The sequence below is a fragment of the Felis catus genome, chromosome C1 (genome assembly GCF_018350175.1).
Source record: "Felis catus isolate Fca126 chromosome C1, F.catus_Fca126_mat1.0, whole genome shotgun sequence".
In the NCBI taxonomy this organism is placed as follows: Eukaryota; Metazoa; Chordata; class Mammalia; order Carnivora; family Felidae; genus Felis; species Felis catus.
This window is the reverse complement of record NC_058375.1, coordinates 167,757,646-167,778,640: the sequence shown is the minus strand read 5'-3', so window position 1 is coordinate 167,778,640 and position 20,995 is coordinate 167,757,646. Positions and strand designations below refer to the sequence as shown.

Below are 20,995 nucleotides of genomic sequence, written 5' to 3'. Positions count from 1 at the left end.
GCTACTTGATCTGGATTTATACCACTTGCACTAGAAACATCTGTATTAATTCAGGGTGATTCCTGTTGATGAACAGGATGGAATCATTTGGACGGTAAAGGCAGCTATTCCCACCTCACCATATTTGTGCTTACCTACTTTTACTCGAAGAAAGATAGAAGGAAATAAATATATACCCAATAAAGATGTCCTGTGGAAAAAATACAACAAAGTGCCTTTGGGTGGCTCTTAGTACTTTATAGAAACATCTAAGTGAGCGATTTAAATTAGGTTAATTTTATTACTAGTGATTTTAAATGAGGTTAATTTTAAATGAGGTTAATTTTATTACTGATGAACTATTTTTGTCGATAACAGAACCTCACTTTTCCCATAGCACTCTTTGTGGGCTCTGAAATGTATTGTACAGATGTAACAATTCAATTCACAAACAAAAATTGGTTTCATATTACCAATGAAAAGGACTAACTGCAGCTATTTTGAGAGCTATAATACCTCCTTTAAGCCACAAAGATACTTTACCTTAACAACTAATGTATTCTCCTGATCACTTACAGTATGAAATACTGAACAGTAAGGACACTGCAAACACTTGGAATCCTCTTACATAATATAAAGGCAGTCTGAAAATCCCATTATATACAAATACCTGCAGACTCTTCCTTCAAATACAAAATGCGAAAGTAAATATTGCCACCATTCCTCAAGTTTTGAAAATAATTTTGTTTGTGTCCTTAACAGTATTTTTGTCTAAAAAGGGAGAAAAGGAAATTCTTATGGGTAGTTTTCCGAAGAGAGAAAAGAGAAGAGGATAAATTGTATTTGTGGCTCATGAAAGATCCCGCATTGCTCACCTTGGCTAGCAGCAAGTATTGGAGAAGTGGTAAGAGAGGTGAGAGGCGCCAGGGAGGAGCCGGGAGTTGCCGATAAAAAAGTCCTCTACTGTACATACTTCTCAGAGGTCAGAAGTTCAATTATACATTCCTTTGTAGCCCCAGGTTCAAATCTAAAAATCTCTTGCAGATGCTCAATGATTAACAAACAGGGAAACAGAATATTTTGGTTTATTTGCTAGGCAGAAAAATTTGATAAACTTTAGGATTCCTGCGATTTTGTGAAGTTTTAAATGAAGAATCAACTACTGTTAGCCCAATTGGAGTCCAAACATAACTATTTTAGAGTAGAGCAAGAGAAAGTAGGAGACAAGAACATATTAGCTTAAAACCTAGGACACCAAAATGAAGGTAAAATTTATGCATAACATCAAATTAAAGGAAAAATGCACAGAGGCAAAGGGAGTATAAATGAGTAAAAATTACTTTAGAAAATTGTTTGACAGCATCCGCTAAACTTGAACGTACATGCTTCCTGTCAGCCGGCAATTCCACTACTAGGCATTCAATAGTGCATAGTAGAACACTACCCATTAAATGAGGGGAGGTTGGTAAAAGGGTACAACCTTTCCATTATAAGATGAATGAGGGGAAGATCTAATATATAACATGGTGACTATAGTTGATAACACTGTATTCTATCATTGAAATTTGTAAAAAACAGAACATAAATGTTCTCACACAAAAAAGTGAGAAGTGAGGTGATAGATGGGAGAAAACTCACAATGTATATATACATCAAATCATCATTTTGTGTACTTTAAATATCTTACAATTTTATTTGTCAATTATACTTCAATTAAGCTGGAAAAAAAACACTGCATGTTGGGTACCTACTTACACAAACAGTAAGAACAGTGAACTTTTTAAATCTTTTTTCTTCCCAACAGAAATATATACATATGTGCACCAAAAGATGTGTAAAAGAATCTTCAGAATAGCATTATTCTTAATGCAAAAAATTGGAAACAACTCAAATGTCCAACAGCTGTAGAATGGATGATAAATTAGTAGTTTATTCATGCAATGGGATACTGTACAGAAATGAAAATAAAACCATAGGTATGTCCAATATCATAGATAAAACAAGAGAGCATATACTTTGGGATGTCTGGGAGGCTCAGGTGGTTAAATACCTACTCTTGATCTCAGCTCAGGTCTTGATCTCAGGGTCATGAGTTCAAGCCCCATGTTAAGCTCTGTGCTGAGCATAGAGCCTACTTTAAAAAAAAAAAAAGGCACATATACTGAACAAAATAAGTCAAATTCAAAGGAGCACATGTTGTATGTTCTGGACAGTATGAAGTAGGAAAGCAGGCAAAACAATCTAGTGAGGATAGTGGTTACTCTGGGGGAGGAGAGTGGAGTATGTTGAGAGAAAGGATAAATGGGACTATGGGGATGCTGGTATTGTTCTAATCCCAAACATAGGTGTTAGTTACACAATGTCTTTATTTTGTGCCAGTGCATTCACTGATAAATGCTTAGGATTTGCATACTTTCTTTTCAGTAGCAAAAGCAAGTTAAAAGAAGAAAGATACAGATGTGTAAAATCTCCTATAGTAAACTGTGCTTTTGACCTTTCCAATTCAAATGCAGTTGGAATTATTGCCTCATGTAAACGGTAACCAAAGGTGTGTGATGTGGGAGACTGCACCATGGCCATTTCTCTAATCCCTTTCCTGGTGCCACTTATCATTAAGAGGTATATTCTTATTACTGCACTGTTGAAACCAAATGAGATACCCAACACTGAAGCTGAGTTTTTAATCTGAATCCTAATTCAAATTTTGGCCTGCTCGCAATAGGAATCTATTTTTACACCTCTGTGAGAGGTTTGCATGTGGGTATATGACTTGCTTTGGCCAACAGATCATTAGCACACATGATGCACAGGGAAGCTTGAAGAGTCTTATGCATTGGGGCTTGTCCTCTCTGATGCTAGAAATCTTTCCTTTACCAAGTGCATGAGCCCATGCTAAGCTTGCTGGATCATGAGTGGCTGTGGCCATGCCATTAGCTGACACCGAGCCAATTGCCACATATAAAAAAAAGCACCCGCACCCCTCCAGACCAAACTGGCTGCCAAGCACCAAATGGGAGTGGGCCCATTAAGTCATTGGATTTAGAGTAGTTTGCTACACAACAAAAGCTAACTGATATGCACAGTAATGACCCCTGAACTTTTTGCACAGCAATTAATATAATACCTACCACATAAAACTAATATGCACTTAACAGATGTTCTTAATAATGATGGAGATTTCTTCTCATTCTTCCTTTCCCCCTGAATAGTTTCACAACATAAACGTAATTATTAAATATTTTCAATGTTTGTTACATTATTTTTATCACTGTTGAGTTTGTTTTGTTTTGTTTTCCTAAACCGGCTTCTTTGAAATCTTCAGGAATAACCTTCAGATATGTTAGTTACAGTTTTACTCCCACAAACCATGCTGATTAGTTAACTGTCTATTTGGAAAACAATAGTCAAAACTGTTCTTCAGCACTTCATGATTTTATTTTTTTTGAAGAAATATATTCCTGTCAGAGAAATTGAACAAGTTTACTGTGGAAGGTTGTGGAATCTACTTTGGAAGAAAGATTTCTCTCCTCTTTGGACACATCTAAAGGTAATATTTTGATCCCTACCGATCCAATGATTTCAGCTTCTGCCTCAAATGCAACATAAATTTGCATTGGCATGCACCTTTGCAATGTAGTAGGGCTGCCAGTAATTTTTATGATGTTCTTAACACTAAGAGACTTGGGATTGTGAATTTAGGAGAATAATTTAAGTTTTAGGAGAATGCTATGTAACCAATTAATTCTGTTGGCTGTACCATTATAGGCCATACCCCTATCTCTTGACCTCTGCCCTTCTGAAGTATATTGCCAATCAGAGATGCAGGATGAGGGAGACTCTGGTGAATGATTAACACAACTATGTGGCCACAATAGGAAGTGTTAAAAGAACTCATGGGAAAAAATGAACAATACATGTGAAAAAATGGGGAATATCAGAAAAAAATGGGGCATATATTATATGCAAACTATAAATAAGAGCCACACGGTAGTCCTAGAAATGAGAATTATGATGACCAAGATGAAAAGTTATTAATGGGCTTATATGCCCAGAGGACATACCATAGGAACAAACTAATGAACTTAAGGGTAAGTCAATAGAAATGATCTAAACTTAAACACAAAGAGAAAACTGAGAAAGAAAAAAGTAAAGTGGAACACATATCTGAGATAAGTGGGACAGTATAAAATGGTCAATAATACATGAAATTGGAGTTGTACAAAAAGGGCAGAGAGAAAATGGGGCCAAAAAATCCTAAACTGATGAAAATCATTAATCCGCATATCTGAGAAATTCAGCAAACCCTAAGGAGGATAAATGCAAAGTAAACTACAGGAAGGCACATCATAAGCAAACTGCTAAAAGACTTGAAAGCATCTAGAGAATAAAAAACATGGCATACAGGTGAGCAGCAATAAGAAAGTCGACTAACTCCTCATTAAAGAAAAATGGAGGCTGCAAGAGTATAGAACAATTTCAGGGGCTGAAAGAAAAAACTGCCATCTAATATGCTATATCTAGCAAAAACTGTCTTCAAAATGAAGGTGTAGTGAAGACATCGTACATGAAGAAAAGTGAGGAAAAGATTCTTCTTCATCAGATCTGCAATAAAAGGCATGCTAAGACAATTTCTTAAGACTGAAGGAAAAATATGCCAGATAGAAAAGTTACCAGATATAAAATTATATATTCGAATATATATATTCAAATTTTATTTTAGAAACTACTGATTCCTTAAATTAAAAAAAAACAATATATTGTGTGATTTACAGCATGTGTAAAGTTAGGCATATAAGAATAGCACAATGGGAGGGAAGAGAGGCAAGTCCACTGTTGTAAAGTGCTTACATTATTGGTGAAATAATAGATATTTGGGGGATACATACTATGAAAGTTAATGATGCATATTGTAACCCCCAGAGCAACCACTAAGAAACCACAAAGACTCAGCTAAAAAGTCAACAGAGAAGCTAAAATATAATATTAAAAAATATTTGATTCACCCAAAAGGTGATAAGGGAGAAACAGATAAAAAGAACAAACAGGACAAATAGAAAAAAGAATAAAAAAAAAAAAAAAAACACAAACATGATAGAATTAAACACAGATATATCAAATGCTTCAAAGAGTATTCCTAGGTAAGAGAGAGACATCTCATAATAATACAACAGAAGACAATATGTATACACCTAATAACAAAGCTCCTAAATGCTTGAAGTAATTAGTATGAAATAGACAAAGCTAGTGAGACAAAGCTAGTGAGAGATTTTAGCACCTCAGTAAGTGATAGAGCGAGCAGACAAAAAAAAAAAAAAAAAAAAACTAGTAAAGATATAGAAGACTGGAGAAATTCTATCCACTAACTTGATCTAATTGTCATTTGTAGAACACTATAGCCCAAAATAAGAGCATACAAGTTCTTCTCAATTGCACATAGAAAATTTATCAAGATAGTGCTTACATTGGACCATAAAACAAGTCTCAATAAGGTTGGAATCTTTGGAATATGTTTTCTGACCACAACAGTACTAAGTTAGAAATGAATAACATGAAGATATCTTTAAAAATCTCCAAATATTTGGAAAATAAACAACATATGTCTTTATTTTATTTTTTTTAAAGTTTGTTTATTTTTGAGAGGGAGAGAGAGACAGAGCATGGGGGTGGGGGGCGGGGGGAGGTGTGGCATAGAGAGAAAGAGGCACAGAATTTGAAGCAGGCTCCAGGCTATGAGCTGTCAGCATAGAGTTCAATGCAGGGCTCTAACCCACAAGCCGTGAGATCATGACCTGAGCAGAAGTTGGACGCTTAACTGTCTAAGCCACCCAGGTGCCCCTAAACACATAGTTATAAGTAACTCATGGACCAAAGAAGAAATCACAAGAGAAATTAAAAATATTTAGATGGAATAACAATTGAAAACCAACATTTCAAAATTTTTGGCATGCAGCTAAAAGCTGTGCTTAGAAGTAGGCTTATACTTCAAATATAAATTTCTATATTAGAATGTATATACTCATTATTGTTGAAGGTTATATTATGAGCTTTTATTATTTATTTGTTATCTATATTTTTGTTTTTATTTTTATAAGCTTCAATATATTAGAAAGATGCAGATGAAATGACCCTATGCTTCCAATTTAAGATGCTGGAAAAATTAGAGTAAGTTAAACTCAACATAAGTAAAAGAAACGATCTAATAAGATAGGAGTTGCAATCAGTGAAATAGAAAATTGACAAAAACAGAAAAGTGAACAATATAACAAAAATTGGTTTTTAAAAAAGATTAATAAAATTGATAAGTATAAAACAGGACTGATCAATAGAAGCTAAAGGGAGCCTGGGTGGCTCAGTGGCTTAAGCCTCCGACCCTTGATTTTGGCTTAGGTCACGATCTCACTGCCAGGCTCCTCATTGCTGGGCGTGGAGCCTGCTTAAGATTCTGTCTCCCTCTACCCCTCCCTGCTTGTGCTCTTGTGTGTACGTTCTCTCTCTCTCTCTCTCTCTCTCTCTCTCAAAAATAAATAAATAAATAAATAAATAAATAAATAAATAAATAAATAAATAAATAAGATAAAACACAAATAGCCAATATTAGGAATTTTAGAAGGCAGGGGACATCATTATAAATTCTGCAGATGTTATAGGGCAAAAAAGGATATTATAAACAATTTTATGCCAGGAAGTTAAACAATTTGGATGAAACAGAACAAATTCAAGGTAGACAGCAATTAGAAATTACAAAAACTAACAGGAGGATATACAGACAGCTTTGATAGGTTTATATCTGTCAAAGATCTAAAACCCTTCATGTGAAACACGAATATAAAACTTCCCACAGTTTCAGAAAATACACCAAGAGGAAATAGTGCCCAGTCTGTTTTATGAGGCCAGATTTCCCTGATATCAAGACCAGACAAGAATATTCAAGAAGAGATAATTACACCACACTATACACCCACTAAAATGACTAAAATGAAAACAACTAGCAATAACAATGTTGTCACGGAGTGAATCAATCAAATCTCTCAAACGTTCACGGTGGGAGTGTAAAATGGTACAACCACTTTGGAGAACACTTTGGCAGTTTGTTTTAAAAAACATATTTATTTACTCTATAATTCAGCAATTCCACACCTAAGTATTTAAAACAAATTAAAACATAGTGTTCACTAATGCCTTGTACAAAAACATTCATAGCAGTTTTATTTGTAATTGCTCAAGATTAGAATCAGCCCAGGTGGCCATCAACAGGAAAATGAATAAACAAATCAGGGGATACAGTAAGAAAAACATGAAACAATTTCTAAAACATGCTGCAGGAAAGAAGCCAGACACAGAAGAGTGAATTACTCCATGGTTCTTGAAAACTCAAATGCAATCACTGATAATAAAAATCAGGACACTGGTTGCATGGGATTATGAGTTGTCAGGGTACCAGGGCAAGTTCTGAGGTGATGGCAGTGGTCTTTATAGGTGCTGGGGTTACACACAGGTATATGTACTTGTTAAATTCGATTGAACTCTATGTATAATATATGTACATTTCACTGTCTATGATTATACCTCAATAAATGTGGCTGGAAACCAAAAGAATATTTAAGACAACTTAATTTAGGTCACTTAAAATAAAAATTGCAAGCTAAGCTATACTTTTCTAACGGGGAACAGTATTCACCCTTGAGCATATAACAATATAGCTTATTTTTTTTACGTTAGAAAAACTGAAGCAACTTCCAATGACATTTTAAGAAATTTTTTATCTCATTATTTCCCTTATATGATTTTCCAAACTGTAATTTTATAGTAAGTTGAATTCAGCACTTCAAAACAGTCTTTTTTTTCTTTTCTCTTTAGGATTTGATTATTCAGCTAGTTATTAAAAATGCTTTGAAGCTTAAGCAAATTCTTTGTCTAAAAACCTACCAGAGTCAGTGTGTCTCTTACTAATGCACCTCATTCTAACTCTTTCTTTCTGTAAACACATTATGTCAAAAATTAAATCAGTGTTATCTTTGCCATCGACTCTGTTTGAAACAAGTTTAAATCTCAGTAGTCTTATTATAATTTTACCGATCTCAGATCTCTAATTAATTTGTCACTAAATATAATTAAGAAACTGAAGTAATTCAGTTTAAGGATCTGCATAAGTTCCAAAGAGAAATTTACTCCAAAGAGTTCCTAATTCACTGGAAAACTTGATATTATGTTTTTACTCACCAGAGAAAAAAACAACCCAAAGGAGCTTTCCCTCTTCTGTATGCAGCATTTAAAATTTTATTTATCTGTAAATAAAAGACAAAGTCCTAGGTAATTGGATCACCTGAGTTTGCTATTTTATGCAAAGACATTTATCATGTTGGGAAACCACATGTTTCTTTTTTAAAAAGTGTGTTTATCATATATCTTTATTGTAAATTTAATACAGTTTCATAGAAAAATTTGCAAGTCCCAGAAAATATGGAAAAATAAAAATACCCATAGTCTCATGACTCAAATGCAGATACAATTAACACTATGGAGTATTTCCTCTCAGGCTACTTTGTAAATGTTAAATACAGACAACATAAAAAAGAGTATTTATTATACATTTTAAGAATAAAAATAAAGAGGAACACCTATATACCCACTGCCCATCTTTTTCGTTGTTTGGGTTTTTTTTTGTTTGTTTGTTTATTTGATTGTTGTTTGCCTCTGCTACTGCTGCCCACACACTGGCAGGCCAGGCCACTGCCTCCCCAGTACCCACACCACTGTCCCCGTGGCCAATCTTACAACATAGAATATATTACCAGTGTTTAAAGCCCTATATGCAAACAATCCAATGCTTCACTTGATCCCACAGGTAACTATTGTCCTAAGTGTAATCCTAGTCACCCCCCCATGCTTTTCTTTATGGATTTACCCCACAGGTGTCCCCCTAATCATTCTGTCACATCTCCTAACCCCTTCTACATATTTGCCGCTTCTTTGACACTTTTTGCTGCATCCTGGATACTTTCTTTAGATCTGCCTTCTGATTCTCCTAATGAATGATGCCTTCGGCTGTGTCTAACATTCTGTTTAAATTGTCCACTGTTTTTAATTTCCATTACTTGATTTTTTTTTATTTCTGGAAGTGTTATTTGTTTCCTTCGAGTCTATTTTTTTCTATTTTAATAACTCTCTGGTCTCATATTTGCAGTTCTCTCTTTTATTTGTTTATATTAAACTTGTTTCTAATTTGTGTGCAGCTTAAATATATTAAACTTTTGGAGGTCTGATTTTACTGTCTTGTTTCTTACCATCTTATTTTCTTGGGTGTTATTTTCATTTTTTAATGTGAGCTAATATTTTTCACTTGTGCTAATTTTTGAGGCTGAGTTATAAGCATGTTTCCACAGAAAGGATTTGCATTTGAATCAGCTAGAAGCCTGGGGATTCTACCAACTGGGACCATGTTTGAATTTTGGCTTAAAATATTGTGGGCCACATAAGTAGTGTGAGTTTCAGGTCCTAAAACTTTCATGACATTGAAATTTTCAGGAAAGATATTTTGCCCCCCCTCCCCAGCTAACATCAAGTTTGTTTCTTTGATGATTCCTTCTATGGAATAGGCTTTTTTTTACTTCTCTCTTCTACTGACTATGGAGTTCTTTAGGGTCCCAGTTTCATATGGTCTACAATTAGACCCTCTATCTTTCATAGATGCTAGGATTTGCTTCCTAAACTTTGTGTTCGGAAGTGTGTTGGTAAATGCTTAAAGACTGGCTCTCTTGGGAAAAAAAAATGTCCTGATCTGTACCACTTGCCAGTTTCTGTGTTGTAAATACTCACATGGCCAATTTCAAACTATTAGTTTGAGACATTGAACACGAAGTTGGGATGAAATATGCAAGGTCAGTGCTCCAGACCGGTGGTAGGCAACTCCACACTCCTCTGCTCACACTCCACATGGCTCAAAATGAAAGCTTGATTCACGAGTTTGCCATATCCCTCCGAGTGAAAGACAGTTGAGTTATTCCTTACCTCCTTGGATTTCCTCTTTGATTTTGTTCAAGGCTCTATCTCTACCAGCTTGGCAATATTTTTTAAAAGAGAGAATTTTATATGTTTGTTTTATTTATATTTTAGCCCAGAATTTCTTTTTAGTGAAAGGGCTCTTGAGGGCCCCTAGTCAGCCTTTTGGTCAAAAATAGAAGCTCTCTTTGTTTTCTTCGTCCTTTTTAAAAATGCAGCAGATTGTTTTTATTTTGTAATTATAAAGATATTACATGCTGATTATAGAAAATTTGAGAAATATTCAAACGTATAGAGAAGAATATTAACCGAAGCTCATAACCCGAAGCTAATTACCAATAACTTTTGGTGGGTTTGTTTCCATCTTTATATTAGGTATGTGCATGTGAGTATCTCTGTGTTTTACCTGATTTTCATCATGTTGCATCTACCATTTTGTAATCTGCTTTTTAATTTATTTATAATGTTGAATGAATTTTTCTCATGTCATCAAATATTCCTCTACAGCCTATTTTTATGTCTGCATGATGTTATCTCACATGAGTGAACCATAATGACTGATTGTTTATATTGTTTTTAAGTCATAACCATTACAAATACTGCTGAAATGAACATAAAAGGTGTGTTTCTGGTCAGTTCCCTGGGGCAATGAATTTTTTTCTTTCAGTTTGGAATTGAAACAATCTTCCTCCATGGTGTTAGACCATTTTTCTCTTGTTTCTGCCTTGCTCAGCTGTATCTCATTCTGCAGCAACTCACTTTTTCCTACTGTTTCTTAAATTCTTCATCATTAATAATCCTTTATAGATCTCTATTTTTCCTTTGTCAGCCAAACATATTAACCATTTAAAAAATGGTACCATGAAGGGATATATAGTTAAATGCAGTTTTTTAAAAGGCCAAAGGAAAATCTGCTAAGTCCTTTCTCCAGTTCTGTATTCACTGAAATCAATTTTGCTCCTAGATATTGATGACTCTATTAACTATTGATATGGCCAATTTGTAAACAATCAAAAGTATTGCTTCCCAGCAAATAAAGATATTGCCAGTCCATTGTGGCCATCTTTGGCAAAGCTATAGAGACAGCAGAGCAGAAACACTCAGTAAAGCCAGTATTTGCAACAGAAGTGAGTCATCAGTTTATGAGAAATTACAATGGAGGTCAGTCCTTGCTCAGTGAACACTTCTCATCTGTCCTGCTGCCCTGTGACTTGTTTTGATTGAATCTCTTTTGGGGTGAATCATCTATCAAGAAAGGACAAAGCAAGAGAAGGTGACGGAATGATTCCAGGTTGACCCCGGGGAAAGAATAAAATCTTTAATTTAATACAAGCTTGAGGTAGGAAGAATAGGTGATGTTTCCCTAGAGATTTGTGATCAAAAACAGAACATTTGAGATTGTTATTTTTAATAATGCAATAACAATGGACTATGGAATATCTCTGATGTTAAAGCCAATTCAAATCAAAAAGTCCAGTTGTAGAAATAAAATGAAAGTAACTTCACTTCTCTAATAGAAATGGTTGGCAATTTCCAATGAAATCAGAGGCTTTTTAAATATGAGACTTTTTCTAAAAGGATTATAGATAATATTTTTGACTGAATTCAATTTTCTCTTCTTCGGGTGAGTAGAAGACTCTCTTCTACTCTCCTCCTCCCCTACCCCAAAATATTAAATTACTAGTCAGTCATATCCTTGATAGTCAGTTCCAGGTACTCAGATATATAGTATGTAACTGTGATACATATTTTCTATTTGATGAATTCTTATTCACCCTTTACCCAGAAGCAAAAACAATTTTGTTACTATCACTTGCTCTAGCCAAGTCGTAATATAACAGTGTAGTAGATGATAAGAATATAGATTTTTTTAGATGATTTAAAATTGAATCCCAGACTGCCACTAGTTATCCTTGTGACCTTGGCCAAATTATTTGATATTTCTTCCATTTCTTCATTGTAAAATGGGCATGATGAAGCCTACTTCACAAAAAATAAATGAGGATTAAATAAGGATAATACATGTGAATTACATAGTACACTATTAGGATTATACTAAATGAGCTACATATCTTTTTTTTTAATGTTTACTATTTTGAGAGAGAGAGAGAGAGAGAGAGAGAGAGAGAGAGAGCACGAGTGGGGTAGGGGCAGAGAGAGAAGGAGACACAGAATCCGAAGCAGGCTCCAGGCTCTGAGCTCTCAGCCCAGAGCCTGATGTAAGGATCAAACTCAGTAACGGTGAGATCGTGATCTGAGCTGAAGTCGGATGCTTAACCAACTGAGCCACCCAGGTGCCCCAAATGTGATACATATCTGATTAACCATCAACATCTATTTTACATGGTCACACTCAATTCATCTAGTATTTATTGAGTACTTATATATGAGAAAGTTGGAAGAGTACATGGCACATATTTTTGTATGTATTTATTTTTGGGGGGGGGTCAGTCTCCTTGTTTATTTTATTTTTTTTTATATATGAAATTTATTGACAAATTGGTTTCCATACAACACCCAGTGCTCATCCCAAAAGGTGCCCTCCTCAATACCCATCACCCACCCTCTCCTCCCTCCCACCCCCCATCAACCCTCAGTTTGTATTTATTTTTAATAAAAGTATATATTTAAGGTATACAACATGAGGATTTAATGTATATAACATAGTGAAATGATTACTACAGTTAAGCTAGTTAACATATCTCCTCATATAACTACCTTTTGTGTGTGTGTGAGATGAGAGCACCTGAAATCTACTTAGAAAATTTCCATTATTGGGGCGCCTGGGTGGCTTGGTCGGTTAAGCGTCCGACTTCGGCTCAGGTCATGATCTCACGGTCCGTGGGTTCAAGCCCCGTGTCAGGCTCTGTGCTGACAGCTCAGAGCCTGGAGCCTGTTTCAGATTCTGTGTCTCCCTCTCTCTCTGCCCCTCCCCTGTTCATGCTCTGTCTCTCTCTGTCTCAAAAATAAATAAACGTTAAAAAAAAAATTTAAAAAAAAAAAGAAAATTTCCATTATTTAATACAATATTTTTAATTATAGTCATCATGCTGTACATTAGATCTCTAGATTTACTTATCCTATGTAACTGCAACTTTGTACCCTTGGACCAGCATTTCCCCATTTCCCCCACCTCCCTGCCCCTGGTAACTATTATCTTACTCTCTGCTTCTAAGTATTCAACGTTTTTAGATTCTAAATTTTTTAAAATATTTTCTTCAGGTGGGGAAGAGGCAGAAGGAGAGCATGAGCAGGAATCTCAAGCAGGATCCATCCAGCACAGACCAACAGGGCATTCAGTCTAACCATGAGATCATGACCTGAATGGAAATAAAGAGTCAGAGGCTTAACCAACTGAGTCACACAGGCACCCTGTAGATTCTACATATTAGTGAGTGTCTGGCTTATTTCAATTAGTATGATGTCTTCCAGTTCACTTCAAATGGCAAGATCTCTTCCTTTTTTTAAGGCTGAATGATATTCCATCATATAGATATGAAATGAGTCATATCTATATACGAAATATATGACATGTCATGTATATATGGATATGTGTGTATGTATATGTGAACTGTGTATGTATATATATCATAGTTTCTTCATCCATTCATCCATCAATGGACGCTTAATGTTTCCATATCTTGACTATGCTGCAATGAACATGGGAGTGCAGATATCACTTTAAGGCATTCATTTCAGTTCTTTGGGTATATACTCAGAGGGATTGTTGGATCATATGGCAGTTCTATTTTTAGCTTTTTGAGGAATCATCATACTGTTTTCCTTAATAGCTGTCCCCATTTACATTCCCACCAACAGTGAACAAAACTCTCTTTTCTCCCCATCCTTACCCATACTTTCTATCTTTTATTTTTTTGATAGTAGTATGACACATATTAGACATAAACCTACTGGCTTAATACCACTTGAAGGTTGTGATTATCAGGGTTTATTTGCTATTCCTTATTGAACGTTTTAATAAAATACCAAGGATTTTTCAGGCTAAATTATTAAATTTAAGTAAGTTTCAGAGTCAAAACACATCCATGAATCATTTTAATTCTTTGTAGGGTATACAAATTTTTTAAAACCTTCCATACCATAGTGTTAATTTTAAAATCGATTTATTTCCTAAAGCTCTGTTTCTATTAATAATTTTTACTTTATTCCATTCCCTTTAGATATAATTTCACTTTATATAATTTTGTCTCTTTCTTTCATAAAGTTATATTTATTGCTCTCATAATAACTAACATACAGCTGAAAACAAAACACAAAAGCAATCAACAGTGAAGTTATTAATATACCTTCAAGATAAACATGATTGAATTAGAAGCATTTATATCTGTGATGGATAATCCAGAGGCAAATATGTTGAATAATAAAACTTGCTTTGGTACTCTATTAAATTATTGAAAATCTGAATGGTAAATGTTAATATATTACAAAGCTTCATGTTCATTCTATTCCTTCCACTTTTGTGTATTTCTGTCCTTTGACAAAGTATTATCATCATTTCCATAACACTAAGTATACCAAATATCATAAAGAAGAAGTATTTTTAAGAGTAATTTCATCATCAGAACCTGGGCTGCTTTCTTTTAAAAAAATCAGTTGATTCCTGTTTTAAAAGTTTGGGTAATGTCAGCAATTACTCCCCAAATTAATCTCATAGTTTGAAAACTGAGAAGGAATTAATTAATCACAAGTTCCTAAGTGGTAGTTGAGTAGATGAAAGGAAATTCACCCAGGAGACATAAACCAAGGGGTTGAGATTGAGACCCAGCATGGATAAAGGAAAATGAAGAGAAGCCAGTCACGCACAGGGCTGGAGCTAAGAGCTTTGTATCCTTGAGGGTACAGGTGACTCTTCAGGACCGTGTGCAGAGGACACCATTACAAGCAGGATGCACGACTTTCTACGCAGGCAGAGTCCACACTGGCTACTGAGCAGAGAGCAGCCGGACATTGTAGGTGGTGCTCTGACAGGAATTAGCAGCGGAATGTACCGTTCACTGTGGCAGTTTTTTCTCAGGTAGCCTCGTCACTAATATTGACTTTTAGGCTCTGACTGTTCTCTGACTTAAGATGGGATAGTCACTCCCCTAAAAGGAAATCTTCGATTTTGGGGTAGGTGGAGGGGTCAGAGGGAGTCCTTTTCATCTAAGGAGCCTAGATTCCTATGGACTAGGTACAAATGAATTTCTTCAGCTCATTATCATCCTTCAGGAATTCTCTTTCTCTGAGGCAGGCCCTATCCAGTGAAGCTGTGTCCTTGAGTTTGGCATTGACAATTTTTTCTAAAATCCTGGCTCTAAGACACTCTTTGGTAATCCATTAGACACACAAGGAGAAACATTACTCTTTCAGGTCACTGGGACTACATTTATTGAATTTCTGTTTTAAGGTATTAAATGCTTAGTCAGTCAACCTTTATTGAGCACACATTGAGTATCCAGCACTATATTAGATGCTGTAGGCAGGCATAAAAGATATAATAGATGAGGTTCATGCCCCATTCTAATTTTGACATGGGAAAAATAAAGACAGAAGAGCCCTTGAAATAACAGATAAACATGTAAAAGCTAACATAGCACATTTTGTGTATGTACTAATCTATAACTGATAATGCACAGCATTCATTTAGCAAATATTTGTTGTATACATATGATGTGTAATACCTTAGGTTAGTGCTATGATGTTATAAACTGCCCTTAAATTACTCATGATCTAGAAATAGGTGTGACAAATAGACAAGTAATTATAATATGTGCAATGTGCCAAGTTAACTGGTACAAATATGAGATTGTTATAATAAAGAAAATTATTGTTAGAATAGGTGGTATTTATGTTGTGCCTTAAAATATGAGGAAGCTGTAATGGGAGAACATATACAGAAAGATTCCACACAGGAAATGCAGAAGACAAAGCATAGCCTATCTGTATTAGTCATCTAATGCTGTGTAACAAATTGTCCCTAAACTTACTTACTTAAAATTACAATAATAATTTTTTCTCTCTCATGGTGTCTGTGGGTGAGAATTTGGGATTGGCTTGGCTGGCTGGTTCTGGCTTGAGATCTATTAGGAGGTCATAGTCACATGCTGGCCAGGACTGCACTCATCTAAAGATCTGACTAGGGCTAGAGCATTGGTTTCCAAAGTGGCCATCTAATATGAGTGATAAGTTGATGCTAGCTATGGCCAGGGATCTCAATTCCTCTTCAAGGAAGCTCTTCATAGGCCATTTTAGTGTCCTCACAGTGTGTGGCTGGCTGATGAGCAATCCAAGAGATTGAGGTAGAAGCTATGACACCTTTTAAGTCCTCAGAAGCCATTTCTGCTATATTCTGGTCACACAAGCCTACACTGATTTAATATGGGAAGGGGCTTTATAAGAGGATAAAGATCAGGAGGTGAGGACATTGGAGGTCATCTCAGAGCTTGGATACAACATCATTCAAAGTGAAGGTGATTTAAAAATGATATATGGCATAATTGGTTTTTAAAATATCTGGAGACCTCTGTCAGAGGTTTCTCTGTCTACTCTCCCAACCAGAATGTGAAAATGGTGTGATGGAAGTAAAAATGGTGTAGTTTATCTCTGTTGTTTTCTCAGTGCCCAGAACATTCCTTGGTAAATAATAGATACTTTATACATGTTTCTTGAAGAAGTGAATTAATAAATATATGAATGAGTATGACCCAAGAGGTAAAAAATATCAAAACCACAGGGTGAAATCTTGATTCAGAAGAATGTGAGAAGCTACATAAATGGGCCAAGGTCTGCATGGAATCTAGAAAAGAAGACAAGGTGGATAGAAAGAATTGTAGGTGTTGTCTAGCATAAGCCAAGGCTTCATCTGGCAGGCATGATTATTTCAGTCACTCAAAAAGTCTGTGTTATGGGGTATAGGCAGACTTGCTGGGTGAAATAGTCCTCATAAGAATCAAGGAGTTTATCAAGACAGATCTCTGAATCACATGTGAATCACTCTGAATTAACCATCAAACAAGCCTTGCCTCTAAATGTTGTCACAGGGGTCATTGCACAGAGATGTTTACTGTAACAGATTGCTACTCTTCACCTAAAAATTCCTTTGGTGGAAATGGCAAAGAATTTGGAGTCAGTTATTTGTTGACTTATTTGTTCTTTGCAACCACAATAGACAATGGCCAAGCCAGTAGTACTGAAGTCCTAAGGAAACCCTGTGGCTCAACAAGAAGCAAAGGGGAGCACAGGCCTTAATATAGCTGCAATGCATCAAGAAATCCTAAATCTAGAACCTGGACATTAGGCCCGAGTGATGTAGGCTGCTAGACCCCAGCAGCCCACACCCAACCCATCCCCTTTTATAAGTATAAGTATAAGGCTGTGAGCATACATATGGGATCTTCTGACCTTCTGACCTGGTGGATTCCTCTCTCTGCATGGCCGCAAGACTCTAAATTGTCTTTCATTGCTAACAAAATTGATGAAATCTTCTCATACCAAAGGCTGACATTTGCTTTTGGCAGTATTGTTATCACTTTTTAAAAGAAGAAAGTCCAAACGCAATGCTGGGAGTGCACATATTGCAAGGAGAGTGCATGCCCAAACCTGGGGACAGATTCCCCAAATTTGGGGAATGCTTCCTGAAGAACAAAGGGGCCTGGGAGCCACTTATACCATTGTGTTCCCTTCATCTGGCACATCCTGGTGGCTGGTTCCACACTGAAATAAGGAGAAAGTAGCCCTCACAGGACCTGAGTCAGCACTTGCCCAGCCCTCAAACCTGGACCAGCCTTGGTCTGTTCTTGTTCTACCCCTGAGGACAGAACTAACTAAATTAAACCCCATCTATGTACAAACAGAACTATAAAGTTCCCAGAAACAAAGGCTATGTATCATCCTTCCCCCTGCCCCACCTTCCTTTTCATTTATTTGAAGAAAGTGGTAAGAGTTGTTCTTGATAACTCCATTAAAACAGGAGAGGTGAAATACTTTCCTTCTATGCATGAAATGCTATTGGGAAGCTGACAGGAATGGCATGTGACAGGTGACACCCCGCTTCCCACTCATGTTTCCCTCATGAGGTGTGCTAAGGAGCTATATCCTCTCTCAGATACAGCATAACTGAGCAGAGGCAAGGCCAGAGTGAACATGACTGCAGCTGTTATGCTGGGAAGAAATGGGTCCAGGTTAGAGTAAATATGCACAATAGCTAAAATGAAGATTCTAAATTTTCTTTCATTGTTAACAAAATTGATGAAATCTTTTCATACAAAAGGGTTGACATTTGCTTTTGGCAGTATTGTTATCACTTTTTAAAAGAAGAAAGTCCAAACACAGTGCCGGGAGTGCACATATTGCAAGGAGAGTGCATGCCCAAACCCGGGGACAAGGTCAGAACCAGCTTCCTCTGAAACTGAAGTGAACAGAATCAGCATCTATTCATGTACGCCCCCACCCGGCACCCACGCACCCTTGCTCAACTCTTCCCTGCAACCCACTCTGTGCTGGAAATAGATCGATAGACTGAGCTGTCAGACTTATGCAAGGCTTACAGGCTCCCAGACCTCTCTCAGCCTGATGTTCAGAGTGAGAGTCTACCCACGAGGTTAAGAGTTGAGATGTCACAGGGTTTCTCTGTATGCGAAGAACATCTGTGGAGTTGAGATGGTAACAAAACAAAGCAGACTTGAGACTGTGACAGGTTTTGGGCTCTCCATTTCCTGAGTCACCTGTCTGGTGCCTTCCCCTTCACCCTCCTGCAAGCTCAGTTTTGCCCCCTGGTTGGGACCAGTTTTGCCCTATACAGAGTGCTGAGAAGGAACTCTGATTTAGCATGACGTCCTTCTTTGACTTTGGTGACCCACCCTTGCAGTGACAATGTTCCTGCCACTGACTCTGAGCATCCCAGCTCCAGGCATGAGTCCCTGTGCTGGGTCTCCCAGAGTATCCTCTCTGGTCATTGCCAAGGTGGTCTCTTCCATAATTTGCCTGACCTGCCTTTGCTTCAGACCTTGGGCACTGTTTAATCCCTATTTCTCAATTATGTTGCCTATCAGCATTGCCCAAAAAGGGTTTGTGTGTGTGTGTTCATGTGTGTGTGTGCGTGCGTGCGTGTTTCTCCTAGTTTTATTAAGAAATTATTGATATACATCACTGTGTAAGTTTAAGGTATACAGCATGATGGGTTGATTTATATATGTTGTGAAATAATTACCACAACAGGTGTAGTTAACATCCATTTTTTGTTTTTTTATTTGTGTCAAAATATACATAACATAAAATTTAACATTTAACCACTTCCAAGTGTACAATTCAATGGCATTAAATACATGGTTGTATTTAACCATCACCACTACCTATCTCCAGAACTTTTTCATGTTCTAAAACTAAAATTTTATACCCATTAGAAGCTAACCCTTTTTTCCTTCCCTCTCTTCCTTAGTCCTTGGAAACCACCACTGTTTCTACAAATTTGATTATTGCAGGTGCCTCACGTAAGTAGAATCATACAATATTCATCCTTTTATATCTGGTATTATTTTACTTAGCATTGTGTCTTCAAGGTTCATCCGTGCTGTGGCATGTGTCACAATGTCCTTCCTCTTTGAAGCTGAATAATATTTTATTCTGTGTATATACCATATTTTGTTTATCCACTCATCCAATGATGGACATTAAGGTTGTTTCCACTTTTTGGCTATTGTGAATAATGATTCTATGAGCATGAGTACAGATATCTGTTTGAGTTCTTGCTTTCAGTTCTTTTGGGTATATACTTAGAAATGGGATCACTGGATAATATGGTAATTCTATGTTGTTTTGTTGCTTTAAGAAGTGGCATACTATTTTGCACCAGCAATTCACAAGGGTTCCAATTTTTCCACATCCTTGCCAACACTTGTTACTTTCTGGTTTTTGATAATAGTTATGCCAGTGGGTAGGAGGTGGTGCCTAGGGAGTTTAAAAGATTATCAGTGCCCATGGCTTAGTCCCAGAGTCTCTGATTTAATTATTTGTAGGTGAGGCCTTGTCAACAATATTTTGAAAACCTTCCAGGTGATATTAACACGCAGCCAGTGTTGGTAAACTCTAATATATTCCTGGCTTATGCTATCTGACTATCCTGTATTCCTAGGCTGCCTTCCTGGTCTCACACAAAGAGGCAAAAGCCTAGAAGGACTCGCCAAGTCCACACAGCAGTAACTAACAAGTTCTATCTGACTCCAACCTGTGTTCTCTCTGCCATTCCCCAAATTTGCTCTAAAGGGCTCTTTCCATAGGGTTGCAATGCAGTCTCCTAACACAGAGCACGCTTACACCTTGGATCTGTATTGTGATGTGTGTTATTTTCCTAGGACTGATAAAACAAATCATCATACACTGGATGGCTTCAAACAATAGAAATTTAGTCTTTCACATTTCCAGAGTTGAGATATCGGAAATCAAGGCATTTGCAGGGTTGGTCCCTAATTGGAGGCTCTGAGAATCCCTTCCATGCCTCTCTCGTTGCTTCTGATGGCAGATGCCAAGCAACCCTTGGTGTTCCTTGGCTTGTAGATGCACCATTCCAATCTCTGCCTCCATCTTCACATGGCCTTTCCCACTGTGTCTTTGTGTTTTGTCATTGTCTGTTTCTTATAAGGACACTAGTCATTTAATTTAGGGCCTACCCTGAATCTAAGATGACGTCATCTCGAGATCCTTAAATGTATTATATCTTCAAAGAACTTTTTTTTTCCAAATAAAATCACATTCACAAGTACCTAAGGATAGGACTTGGACGTTCTTGGCAGGAAACACATACAACCCACTGCAGGGAGTTTTCCATTGGTCTTCCAACCTGTAATCAGTTCCATTATGAGTGAAGAGTTCAGCATTTACCAAAGCTTGATTTGTTAGAAGCAAGCCTTCAAACGCACTTGCACTGGAATCAGAATACTAACCAGGCTGCATAAATCTTTGCCTCATCACAGGGAGGCTGTCTGACTTTCTCGCCCTCTTCTAAGGGGCTCTGGAGCAGAGT

At 36.6% G+C, this 20,995-nt stretch overlaps 1 long non-coding RNA gene across 1 annotated transcript in view; it reads left to right on the top strand.

The window, feature by feature from the left end:
• The first annotated feature begins 432 nt into the window (after positions 1 to 432).
• LOC123379191 overlaps positions 433 to 20,995 on the top strand; it is a 34,764-nt gene continuing 14,201 nt past the window's right edge. Inside the window, exons 1-3 of the long non-coding RNA XR_006583368.1 lie at positions 433 to 3,526; positions 13,201 to 13,369; positions 19,415 to 19,466. This is a non-coding gene — a long non-coding RNA (uncharacterized LOC123379191). The remainder of the gene's footprint in view (positions 3,527 to 13,200; positions 13,370 to 19,414; positions 19,467 to 20,995) is intronic.